The 10,352-nt window shown below is 50.4% G+C and overlaps 1 non-coding gene across 1 annotated transcript; it reads left to right on the top strand.

Moving 5' to 3' along the window:
- The first annotated feature begins 2,686 nt into the window (after window positions 1-2,686).
- On the top strand, window positions 2,687-2,758 carry TRNAA-GGC. Its single transcript has one exon. It is a non-coding gene; the product is annotated as a tRNA-Ala (tRNA).
- Window positions 2,759-10,352: the final 7,594 nt, after the last annotated feature.

Genomic DNA, 10,352 nt, shown 5'->3' with positions numbered 1-10,352 from the left:
CTGTGGAAGGTCAGTAGTTCAGCAGTTCAAGACCCAAGTTGCCGCATGACGGAGTGAGCTCCCGTCTCTAGTTCCAGCTCCTGCCAACCCAGCACTTCGATAGCAAGAAATTGCAAGTAGATAGGCTCTTCGGCTTTGAAACGGAGATGAGCACCGCAACCCTAGAGTCGGATTTGACTGGCTTTCGAGCAAGGGAACCTTTACCATTACCTTTAAAGCATATATGTACAAATATTTTGTTTGGGCCATGCATTTGATTAGTTTGTGCCAATAATGCAACTTCCCTGCTTGACATTAAACATGGATCTAGTCATACAGACCAGGAGCGGAACCTGCAAGGGCCAGGGGAAGAGTTGCGAGGAAGGTTTGCCTGTGAGCTTTTGGGCTTGGCTTTCTCTGCCCGGCGCTCCTCTGCCTACATCCCCATGAATTTCCCTGGAACACGTCTCGTCTCAACAGGAAAAAGCCACAACAAACGGCAGGACCTTGGATGAGGTTCCTTTTTGGGTGACTCAGTGGATCACCGACATATATGGAGTTGGGAATTAATTCCCCCCTGGGGCCATCCTGACCGGACCACGCACTTTTAAAGTCCTTTGAAGACCCCCTGCAGCTTTTAATCACGACAAAACCTCCTGCTCCCCCCCATCCCTGCAACTTTGCAACATCCTCTCCCTTTGACAAGCTGACATAGGATATACAGCGGCACCACTCCAGATTTTCGGGCTGGAGAAGGATCGGAATTTTGATGTGTGGTGGCCGGGGTGACCGGAAAAGACTCATTGCAAGGTTCCAAGGCCTCCTCTTGGATGGGTCAAGAGTAAATGCCTAGTTCGCAGCTTGTTTTAACGGGCATTGACTGTGCTGACTTTTCCCACAGGGTGTATTGTTCTTGTTGTTGTTATTACTATTGTCATCCTCCTCCTCCTTTCCTTTATTAACCATAAGCTCCTTGGACCAGAAGTCTTGAGCCATATATCACCATCGTCATCGTTGTCGTCGTCCTCCCCCTCCTGCATGACTTGCTGATCAGGGACTCACGGCAGCTTTTCATATTGTCCCCGCCCTACACTTAATCCTCACAAAACCTCCTGTTTGTGAGAAATTGGGATGGTGTCAGGACCCTCAGCAACAATCGAAGCACACACTTGCAAGAAGGTTTTACTTTATTATACGGAGGCACCACTCCAGATTTTTGGGCTGGAGAAGGATCGGAATTTTGATGTGTGGTGGTCGGGGTGACCGGAAAAGACTCATTGCAAGGTTCCAAGGCCTCCTCTTGCATAGGTCAAGAGTAAATGCCTAGTTCGCAGCTTGTTTTAAAGGGCATTGACTGTGCTGGCTTTTCCCACAGGGTGTATTGCTGTTGTTGTTCTTATTACTATTGTCATCCTCCTCCTCCTCTCCTTTATTAACCATAAGCTCCTTGGACCAGAAGTCTTGAGCCATATATCACCATCGTCATCGTTGTCGTCGTCCTCCCCCTCCTGCATGACTTGCTGATCAGGGACTCACGGCAGCTTTTCATATTGTCCCCGCCCTACACTTAATCCTCACAAAACCTCCTGTTTGTGAGAAATTGGGATGGTGTCAGGACCCTCAGCAACAATCGAAGCACACACTTGCAAGAAGGTTTTACTTTATTGAAGCTAAAGATGCATGGACAGGAACACTGTTAGGAATGAGGTATGAACTAGGCGCAAAACAGTTATAATACATTCATATGAGCATTACCCAATTACTATGGTTCCCGCGCGCGTCTTTCGGCCTGGGAACTAACTGCTACCCAAAGCAAAACAGGTATGAGCTTCCCACGGCTCTGCCTGCCTAACGCCAAAGCAAAAGCGATGATCTAAGCGACTCCTCCAGCGGCCTTGAGAGATACGCAGTGCAGTCTGCAAGAGAACGGTAATTAGCCATAGGTAAAGGTATGCACATGGGGAAAGAACATTTTGGCAGCTTGCTGACAGATGGGCCCAAAGTCACCTGTTGGGTTTCCCTGGTTGAGCAGGGGATTCGAAACCAGTTGCCCCAGGGAGGGGCTGTGGCTCAGTGGCAGAGCATCCACAGAGCCTGCAGGAGGTCCCCGTTTCAGTCCCAGGGATCTCCAGGCAAAGGGTCCATCAGTGGGTGATGGGAAAGACCTCAACGGGAGAGCTGCTGCCAGTCTGAGTCGATGACACTAACCTTGATGGACCCAGGCGCCTGATTCATGCGTGTTCACGCAGGAGGCACTGCTCTAGGCAGGGTTGCCAGCTCTGTATTGGGAAATACCTGGGGATTTTAGGGGCGGAGCCTGAGGAAGGTGGGGTTGGGGGGGGACCTTGTTTGTTGTTCAGTCGCACAGAGGAGTCCGACTCTTTGCGACCCCACGGACCACCTCACCCCAGCCCCGCCTGTCCTCCGGAGTTCACAATTCCATCGAGTCACCCTCTGAGGTTGCCATTTTCTCCAGGGGAACTGGTCTTGGTCATCTGGAGATCAATTGTAATAGTGGGAAGATCTCCTGGTACCAGATGGAGGCTGGCATCCCTAGCTTTAGGGGAGGGGCTGCGACTCAGTGGTAGAGCGTCTACTTGGCATGCCGCAGGTCCCAGGTTCAATCCCCGGCATCTCCAGTTAAAAAGGACCAGGCAGGGGGTGATGTGAAAAGACCTCCGCCTGAGACCCTGGAGAGCTGTAAAGAGGGGCTGTGGCTCAGTGGTAGAGCCTCTGCTTGGCACGCAGAAGGTCCCAGGTTCAATCCCTGGCATCTCCAGTTAAAAAGGACCAGGCAGGGGGTGATGGGAAAGACCTCCCTCTGCCTGAGACCCTGGAGAGCTGTAAAGAGGGGCTGTGGCTCAGTGGAAGAGCCTCTGCTTGGCTCGCAGAAGGTCCCAGGTTCAATCCCTGGCATCTCCAGTTAAAAAGGACCAGGCAGGGGGTGATGGGCAAAGACCTCTGCCTGAGACCCTGGAGAGCTGCTGCCAGTCTGAGTAGACAATACTGATCTTGATGGACCAAGGGTCTGATTCAGTAGAAGGTACCTTCACGTCTTCAAGTCTGACTAACCACTATACCACACCAGGCACTCTGAAGGAGGGTGACGCCTTCCCCCATCTCCCTCCTCCTCCAGGGCCCTCTCGCCATGTACTTTGTCGTCACTCATCATAAGCCTGGGTGTATTTTCATGTGGTTGTGTGCGTGTCTGCTGTCCTCCAGCGCTTCCCTTGGACCATGTGGCTTGTCTCAGCCAGCTAGCACAATATGCCATGCACAGAACTGTTTGCAGTTTTCCTTGCTTTCCCGGTAGGGGTGTGCAAAAAATTAATAAATTCGGCCCATTCAGATTTGGCCGAATCGGGCAGAATCAATTTCAGCTGGCAGTAAGATTCCCGCATGTCAGTTTCGTCAGTATCAGCCCATTCGGGAGTCTTTTGGCCAGCCGAATGTCAATTTCAGCCCGGTTATATCCTATGGGGAGCTGCGGTGGCTCAAGTGGTTAAGACGCTGAACTGCAGGCTGTGGAAGGTCGGTAGTTCAGCAGTTCGAGACCCGAGTGTGCCACATGATGGAGTGAGCTCCCGTCTCTAGTTCCAGCTCCTGCCAACCTAGCAGTTCGAAAGCAAGAAATTGCAAGTAGATCAATAGGGACCGCTTCGGTGGGAAGGGAACAGCGTTCCGTGCGCCTTGGTGTTTAGTCATGCTGGCCACATGACCACGGAAACGTCTTCGGACAGCGCTGGCTCTTCGGCTTTGAAACAGAGATGAGCACCACAACCCTAGAGTCGGATTCGACTGGCTTTCGAGCAAGGGAACCTTTACCTTTACCTTTATATCCTATGGGCCATTGAAGTCAATGGCGAAAACATAGGGTATATTCTGGGGGCTGGAGGGGAGGAGGTTTGAGGGAGAGGCTCCAACCTTGCAGGGTAGCTGCTGGAGCCTCTCCCCAGGATACCAACCAAGTTTCAAGAGCATTGGACCAGGGGGTCCAATTCTACCTCAAACAGGTTGCCCCTATCCCCTCTATTCTCTATGGTGGGGAAGAAAAGTTACCCTTCCAAAAAGGGGGACAGCTTTCTTAATAGTTGTATGGATGCTTTTTTTTTTGCCGGTCCCACGAAAGAAGGATGCAGGTAACATTCATGGGAGGAGGACATGCAAGGAGAAGCGGGCTTTTAATTCTAGAAAGTCCCGTGGGGGCTTGACTTTTAAAACACTGATGCAAAATGGTCTGGACGTTATCAATATGTATGTACTGAATGTTATTGCGTATTGAATGTAATGTTTATACCTGACTAGGATGAAAAAATGATACACTATGCACTTTACTAAATGATTATTATAAGTAGAACACATTAGTTTGTTATAAGGTTTTTTGCAGTGTATAATTATTTGTTGCTAGACCCACCTGGAGGTTGGCATCCCTGGCACTTGTCTGCTATCCGAAGTGAGGCAGGCCCCACTCACTCCCAGAGGATCTGGCTGCCTCATTCCTCCCTCTTTCTGCCACTGGCCTAGAAGCAAGCTCAAAGGATGCCCCATGCCCAGAGTGACTTCATGGCTCATGTCAGGTTCGCCCCCATTAAAGGGGCATTGCCTCCTCAGAGGGGCAAGGAATCTGATGAAGACTCCGAGTGGAGGAGAGAGAGAGGGAGGGAGGGAGGGAGGGAGGGAGGGAGCTCTCCTTCCGGACAAGTTCAAAGGCAGCTCTGCAGGACTGGCTGGCTACGGCTGCCCCTGCCCTCTTGCTAGACACCGGCTTGGCTTTTGTGTTCTCCATCTGGGCTCAGTTTGATTGCTGGCCTGCATCTCAAGGGGATGAACTGTCCCTGCAGGGAAGCAGGCATTAGCCGCCAACGGCTCTGTTTATGGGCCGTTATTGTCACAGCTGTGGAGGGGCTACGCCATGTTCTGTGGCTTTGGGCGGGGGCCTTTCCCTTCACGCACCGGCATCTGCGGGTTCCCACTGTGTGTGTGTGTGCACGCGCACGTGTGTGCACGTGTCTGTGTGGGTCACAGACGGACAGGATGAGTCCTGAGGAATTTGCCACCCACAGATTTATGGTCAGATGTTTAACTGGGAATATTTACTGTCACCAAAAGGGGAAAAAAGACACAGGAACAAAAAACCCAAAAATGATATAAATGCACAATGTTATTGCACCAGATGTGACACTTTCTTTTGTTTCCCTGGGTCATACAGCCTCACCTCTCTCCAGAGGAACAAGTGGATTTTCATTTGCTGTCTTCTGGGGGGTCTGGTCCTTGAGCCCAAGCTTCAAGCAGCCCCCCCCCCGGCATGCTTTCAGCACCATTGCCTCTCGTCCCTGGGGAAACTCACTTGTGTTTGCCCCACTTCCAGAAGACTGCGCAAAGGACAGCCAGGTACAGAATCATATACTTCCGCTGCTTTCACACAACTTGGGCAATGCCCTTTCAACGCACTTTAGCAGTCATTTCCACTATCAGTGGAGACTCAAGGCACTTTAGGGATCATTTGCACTTTCAATGTGTTTTCAATTCACTTGAGCCATTGTTTGAGCTTTCAATGCACTTTCAATGCACTTTAGCAATCATTTGCACTTTCTATGCACTCTAGCATTAGCAATCGTTTCCAGTTGCAAACAACTGCTAAAGTGCATTGAAAATGCATTGAAAGCATATTATCCAACGTATGTGAAAATAAATTTTTGTGAACCAGGGGGATGAGGGTGGGACAGGAAGTCGTAGGCGCCCTCCATGGACTTTAGCAAACGAGGAGAGAGAAATGGCAGAGAAGGAAAAACACACAGTGGGGGACTTTTACCTGCACATTCAGTGGGCTCTGTTTGCACTTCCGCTCTCCACTTGCATTCTCTGGCGCACTATGAAGAGTGGCGCTAAGAGTCCGCTGCGGGTCTCACGGGAGGGACCCTCTCCAGCCTCCCCTTTCCAGACTCCTTTACCTTGATTTGTTGCTGACAACGGCTCCGTCAACCAGGGCAAGCTCCTTGTCAGCAAGGGGAGCAGGGAGAGGGGAGGCGAAGGCTTTGCCAGTGTTTTTAATATCACCAAATTGGAACCAGGCCTTTCCCTAAATGTTTAGATTGGGAACATCCACCTGGGAGTCACAGAAACTCTAGCAGAGGTCCGAACGAACCTGGTGGTGACGGCATCGTCTGCTAGCTTGGCCAGACAAAGCACCCAGCGGGAGGCACGAAGTCGGGGCCTCAGCTAAGAGATGCCAGGAGGCACCCTGGAATCCACACCCCATCCAAGGAAGCAAAGGGCAAAGGAAGGCCTCTCTCGTGGACAAGAGTGCCCCGCCGTCACCAGAGCCTGGGGTTGCCAACCCGAGGTTGTGAAATTCCTGGAGATTTTGGGGGGGGGAGCCTGGGGAGGGCGGGGTTTAGGGATGGGAGGGAGCTCAGGGGAGTATCACCGCCCAAAGCCCACCCTGCAGAGCAGCCATTCTCTTCAGCAGAACTGATCTCTGTCGTCTGGAGACCGGCTGTGATTCTGGAAGACCGGCAAAAAGCATCCCATGTAGGACCGGCAAAAAACATCCATACAAGAAGAAGAAGAAGAGATTGGATTTATACCCCGCCCTTCACTTGGAGTCTCAGAGTGGCTTACAGTCTCCTTTCCCTTCCCCTCCCCACAACAGACACCCTGTGAGGTGGGTGGGGCTGAGAGAGCCCTGACACAAACTGCTGTTTTTCAAGGACAGCTGTGCCAGAGCTTGTGACTGACCCAAGGTCACATCAGCAGCTGCAAGTGGAGGAGTGGGGAATCAAACCCGGTTCTCCCAGATTAGAGTCTGCGCACTTAACCACGACACCAAACTGGCTCTCAAGAAGGCTGTCCCCCCTTTTTGGAAGACTTCGTGCAAGGAGAAGCGGGCTTTTAATTCTAGAAACTCCCACTGGGGCTTGACTTTTAAAACACTGATGCAAAATTGTCTGGTCGTTAGCAATCTGTATGTACCGAATGTTATTGCTTATTGAATGTAATGTAATATTTATACCTGACTAGGATGAAATAATGATACACTATGCACTTTACTGCTGGGAAAGATGGAAGGTCAAAGAAGACGGGGACGGCAAAGGATGAGATGGTTAGACAGTGTCATCGATGCAACGAACATGAAGTTGAGCAAACTTCAAAGGACGGCGGAAGACAGGAGGGCCTGGCGTGATCTGGTCCACGGGGTCGCAAAGAGTCGGACTCGACTGTGTGACTGAACAACAACAACAACAACAACATGCACTTTACTGAATGATGACCGTAAATAGAACACATGAGATTGCTAAAAGGTTTTTTGCAGTGTCTATTTATTTGTTGCTAGATTCACCTGGTGGCTGACAACCCTACCAGAGCAGCTCCCCAAGTGCAAGAGCGCCAAGCTAGCCTTGGATCCTGCCTTAACATCACAACAGACCTGGGGACTGGATACTACTAAAAGTGCGCCAAAGAGCTGTATGGACATCCGTTGCTTGAGGGGGCCTGTCCAGAGTATCCCAGAACACAATTGATATTGTGGTTGTGAATTTATTTTTCGGCCATTGTAAAGGACGCAGGTGGTAACAGTGTCCTGTGTAACAGGCAGGTGTGAGCTGTGGGTTCTCCTCAGCTCCCATGTGTGTGGATTCTTCTTCGGATTCAGGCGGCCCCTTCAGCCTTTCCCCTGTGCCATGTGTCTCACCTGAAGGGGCCCTGGGAACACTCCTTGACCCTTTGGTGAAGGCCTCACGTTCCCCGGGCATGAGCCAGGTCAAATAGCACCCCCCCAAGACCATTTCAGGTTGAAAAAATGTCATGGGGGGTGGAGATGGAAGCTTGTCGTGTGAGTTGTGGTCTCAGCCAAAATCGGTTTGGAATCGAGGAGAAGTTACTGGCAGAATGTCAGAAGAAAGAGAGAGAAAAAATGGTTGGTTGAAGGTGAAGCTCCTTGGGATTCAGGGTCTTTCTCTGGGGAGTTTTTATCCATTAGTTTATTAATTCAAATGTTGACACCACCTCGTCTTTTCTCTTGACTCAAAGCATAGCAGGTCTGCGGCCTTATAAACATAAGAACATAAGAGACGCCAATGTTGGATCAGGCCAAAGACCCATCCAGTCCAACACTCTGTGTCACACAGTGGCCAGAAATACCAGGTGCCATCAGGAGGTCCACCCGTGGGACCAGGACATTAGAAGCCCTCCCACTGTTGGCCCCCCCAAGCCCAAGAAGACAGAGCATCCCTTGCCCCAGAGCCCCTATCTATAACTTGTGGCTAATAGCCACTGATGGACCTCTGCTCCATATGCCTATCTAATTCCCTTTTGAAGCCATCCATGCTTGTAGCCACCACCACTTCCTGTGGCAGTGAATCCCATGTGTTCATCACTCTTTGGGTGAAGAAGTACTTCCTTTTATTCGTTCTAACCCGACCGCTCAGCAATTTCATGGAGTGCCCACGAGTTCTTGCATTGTGAGAAAGAGAGAAAAGTACCTCTTTCTCTACCTGCTCTTTCCCATGCATAATCTTGTAAACCTCAATCACGTCACCCCTCAGTTGTCTTTTCTCCAAGCTAAAGAGCCCTAAGCGCCTTAACCTTTCCTCATAGGGAAAGTGTTCCAACCCTTTTATCATTCGAGTTGCCCTTTTCTGCACTTTTTCCAAAGCTATAATATCCTTTTTAAGGTGTGGTCTCTTTCTCTCCGCCTCTGCTCTGCTGTAGACACTTTTACCCCAAAGATAACCAACCAGTAGGGTTGCCAACTCCGGGCTGAGAAACACCTGGAGTTTTGGGGGTTGGGCTTGAAGAGGGTGGGCCTCGAGGCAGAATGCCATAGACTGCAACTTCCAAAGGGGCCATTTTCTCCAGGTAAACTAGCCTCTGTCACCTGGAGATAGGTTGTCATGGTGGCAGGTCTCCAGCCACCGCCTGGAGGTTGGCAACCCAGCTAACCAGGAAGCCCAGAAGGCTGGCTTGCTCCCTGGGCGAGTGGGGGTGCACAGAACAATATCCTCGCATTCCACTGACTTGTTTAGACTCCCCCACTGAATCTATTTCCAGTCACTTCCAGTAACCAGATGGCTAAATTGTGTGTGAACCCTTTGTTTACACGTTGCAAACAATGTTCCCTCTAAGCTGTGGAGTCTTGTGAGCAAAAATTCTACTTTCTGAGCGACTGGCACTAAAGTTGTGAGTGAGCAATTTGGCTGCTGCATAAGTTAGTTTGCTCTGGAGCCATCCTTCCTGAGCTAAGACAAAAATGTGTGAGCTGGAGGCTAAGAAACTGTGAGCTAGCTCACACTAACTCAGTTTAGAGGGAACAGTGGTGGGGGGTATTTGTGGATTTCCTGCATTGTGAAGGGGGTTGGACTAGATGACCCTGGAGGTCCCTTCCAGCTCTATGATTCAATGAGGGCTGTCCTAGAACTGGGGTGTGTGTGTGGATTCAAATCCTCCCCTTGTCCTGAAGCTCACTAGGTGACCACAAGCCAGTCACCCTCACTCCGCCCGACCCACCTCACAGGGCTGTTGCAGGGATGGAATGGGACAGGACTGAGCTCCCTCCCGGGAGGAAAGGCAAGATAAGAGCACATAGTCATGATAATGCCTGGAGTTAGCCATGGAGCATTTGAGGCAGGGATAATAAAAAGATGGTGCCTCTGAGCATGTGCAGAGCTCCCAAGCAAGCCACGTCCAAGACTGAGGAGATAGGCTTGCAGGACGGGGGAAAATGATGTCCTCGGGATCTGGACTCATTTTAACCACGGCCACTAGCAGTGGATGTATTAATCCATGGAATCCCCCTACAAACCTTTTCCTTTATTTGGCTCTCATAAACCCCAGGTTAAAAAAATTCTGCATGAGAAACATGCCACGTTCCTTTCCACCCATGTGCCTGGAAACTTTGAGAGTGTGCAGTTCACCACACCTTAAAAAGGATATTATAGCTTTGGAAAAAGTGCAGAAAAGGGCAACTCGAATGATAAAAGGGTTGGAACACTTTCCCTATGAGGAAAGGTTAAGGCGCTTAGGGCTCTTTAGCTTGGAGAAACGACGACTGAGGGGTGACATGATTGAGGTTTATAAGATTATGCATGGGAAAGAGCAGGTAGAGAAAGAGGTACTTTTCTCCCTTTCTCACAATACAAGAACCCGTGGGCACTCCATGAAATTGCTGAGCGGTCGGGTTAGAACAGATAAAAGGAAGGACTTCTTCACCCAAAGAGTGATTAACACATGGAATTCACTGCCACAGGAAGTGGTGGCGGCTACAAGCATGGACGGCTTCAAAAGGGAATTAGATAAGCATATGGAGCAGAGGTCCATCAGTGGCTATTAGCCACAAGGTATAGCTAGGGGCTCTGGGGCAAGGGATGCTCTGTCTT

Source organism: Gekko japonicus, unplaced genomic scaffold (assembly GCF_001447785.1).
Source record: "Gekko japonicus isolate JY-2015 unplaced genomic scaffold, Gekko_japonicus_V1.1 scaffold5476, whole genome shotgun sequence".
NCBI lineage: Eukaryota > Metazoa > Chordata > Lepidosauria > Squamata > Gekkonidae > Gekko > Gekko japonicus.
This window is presented reverse-complemented; position numbering and strand designations above follow the sequence as displayed.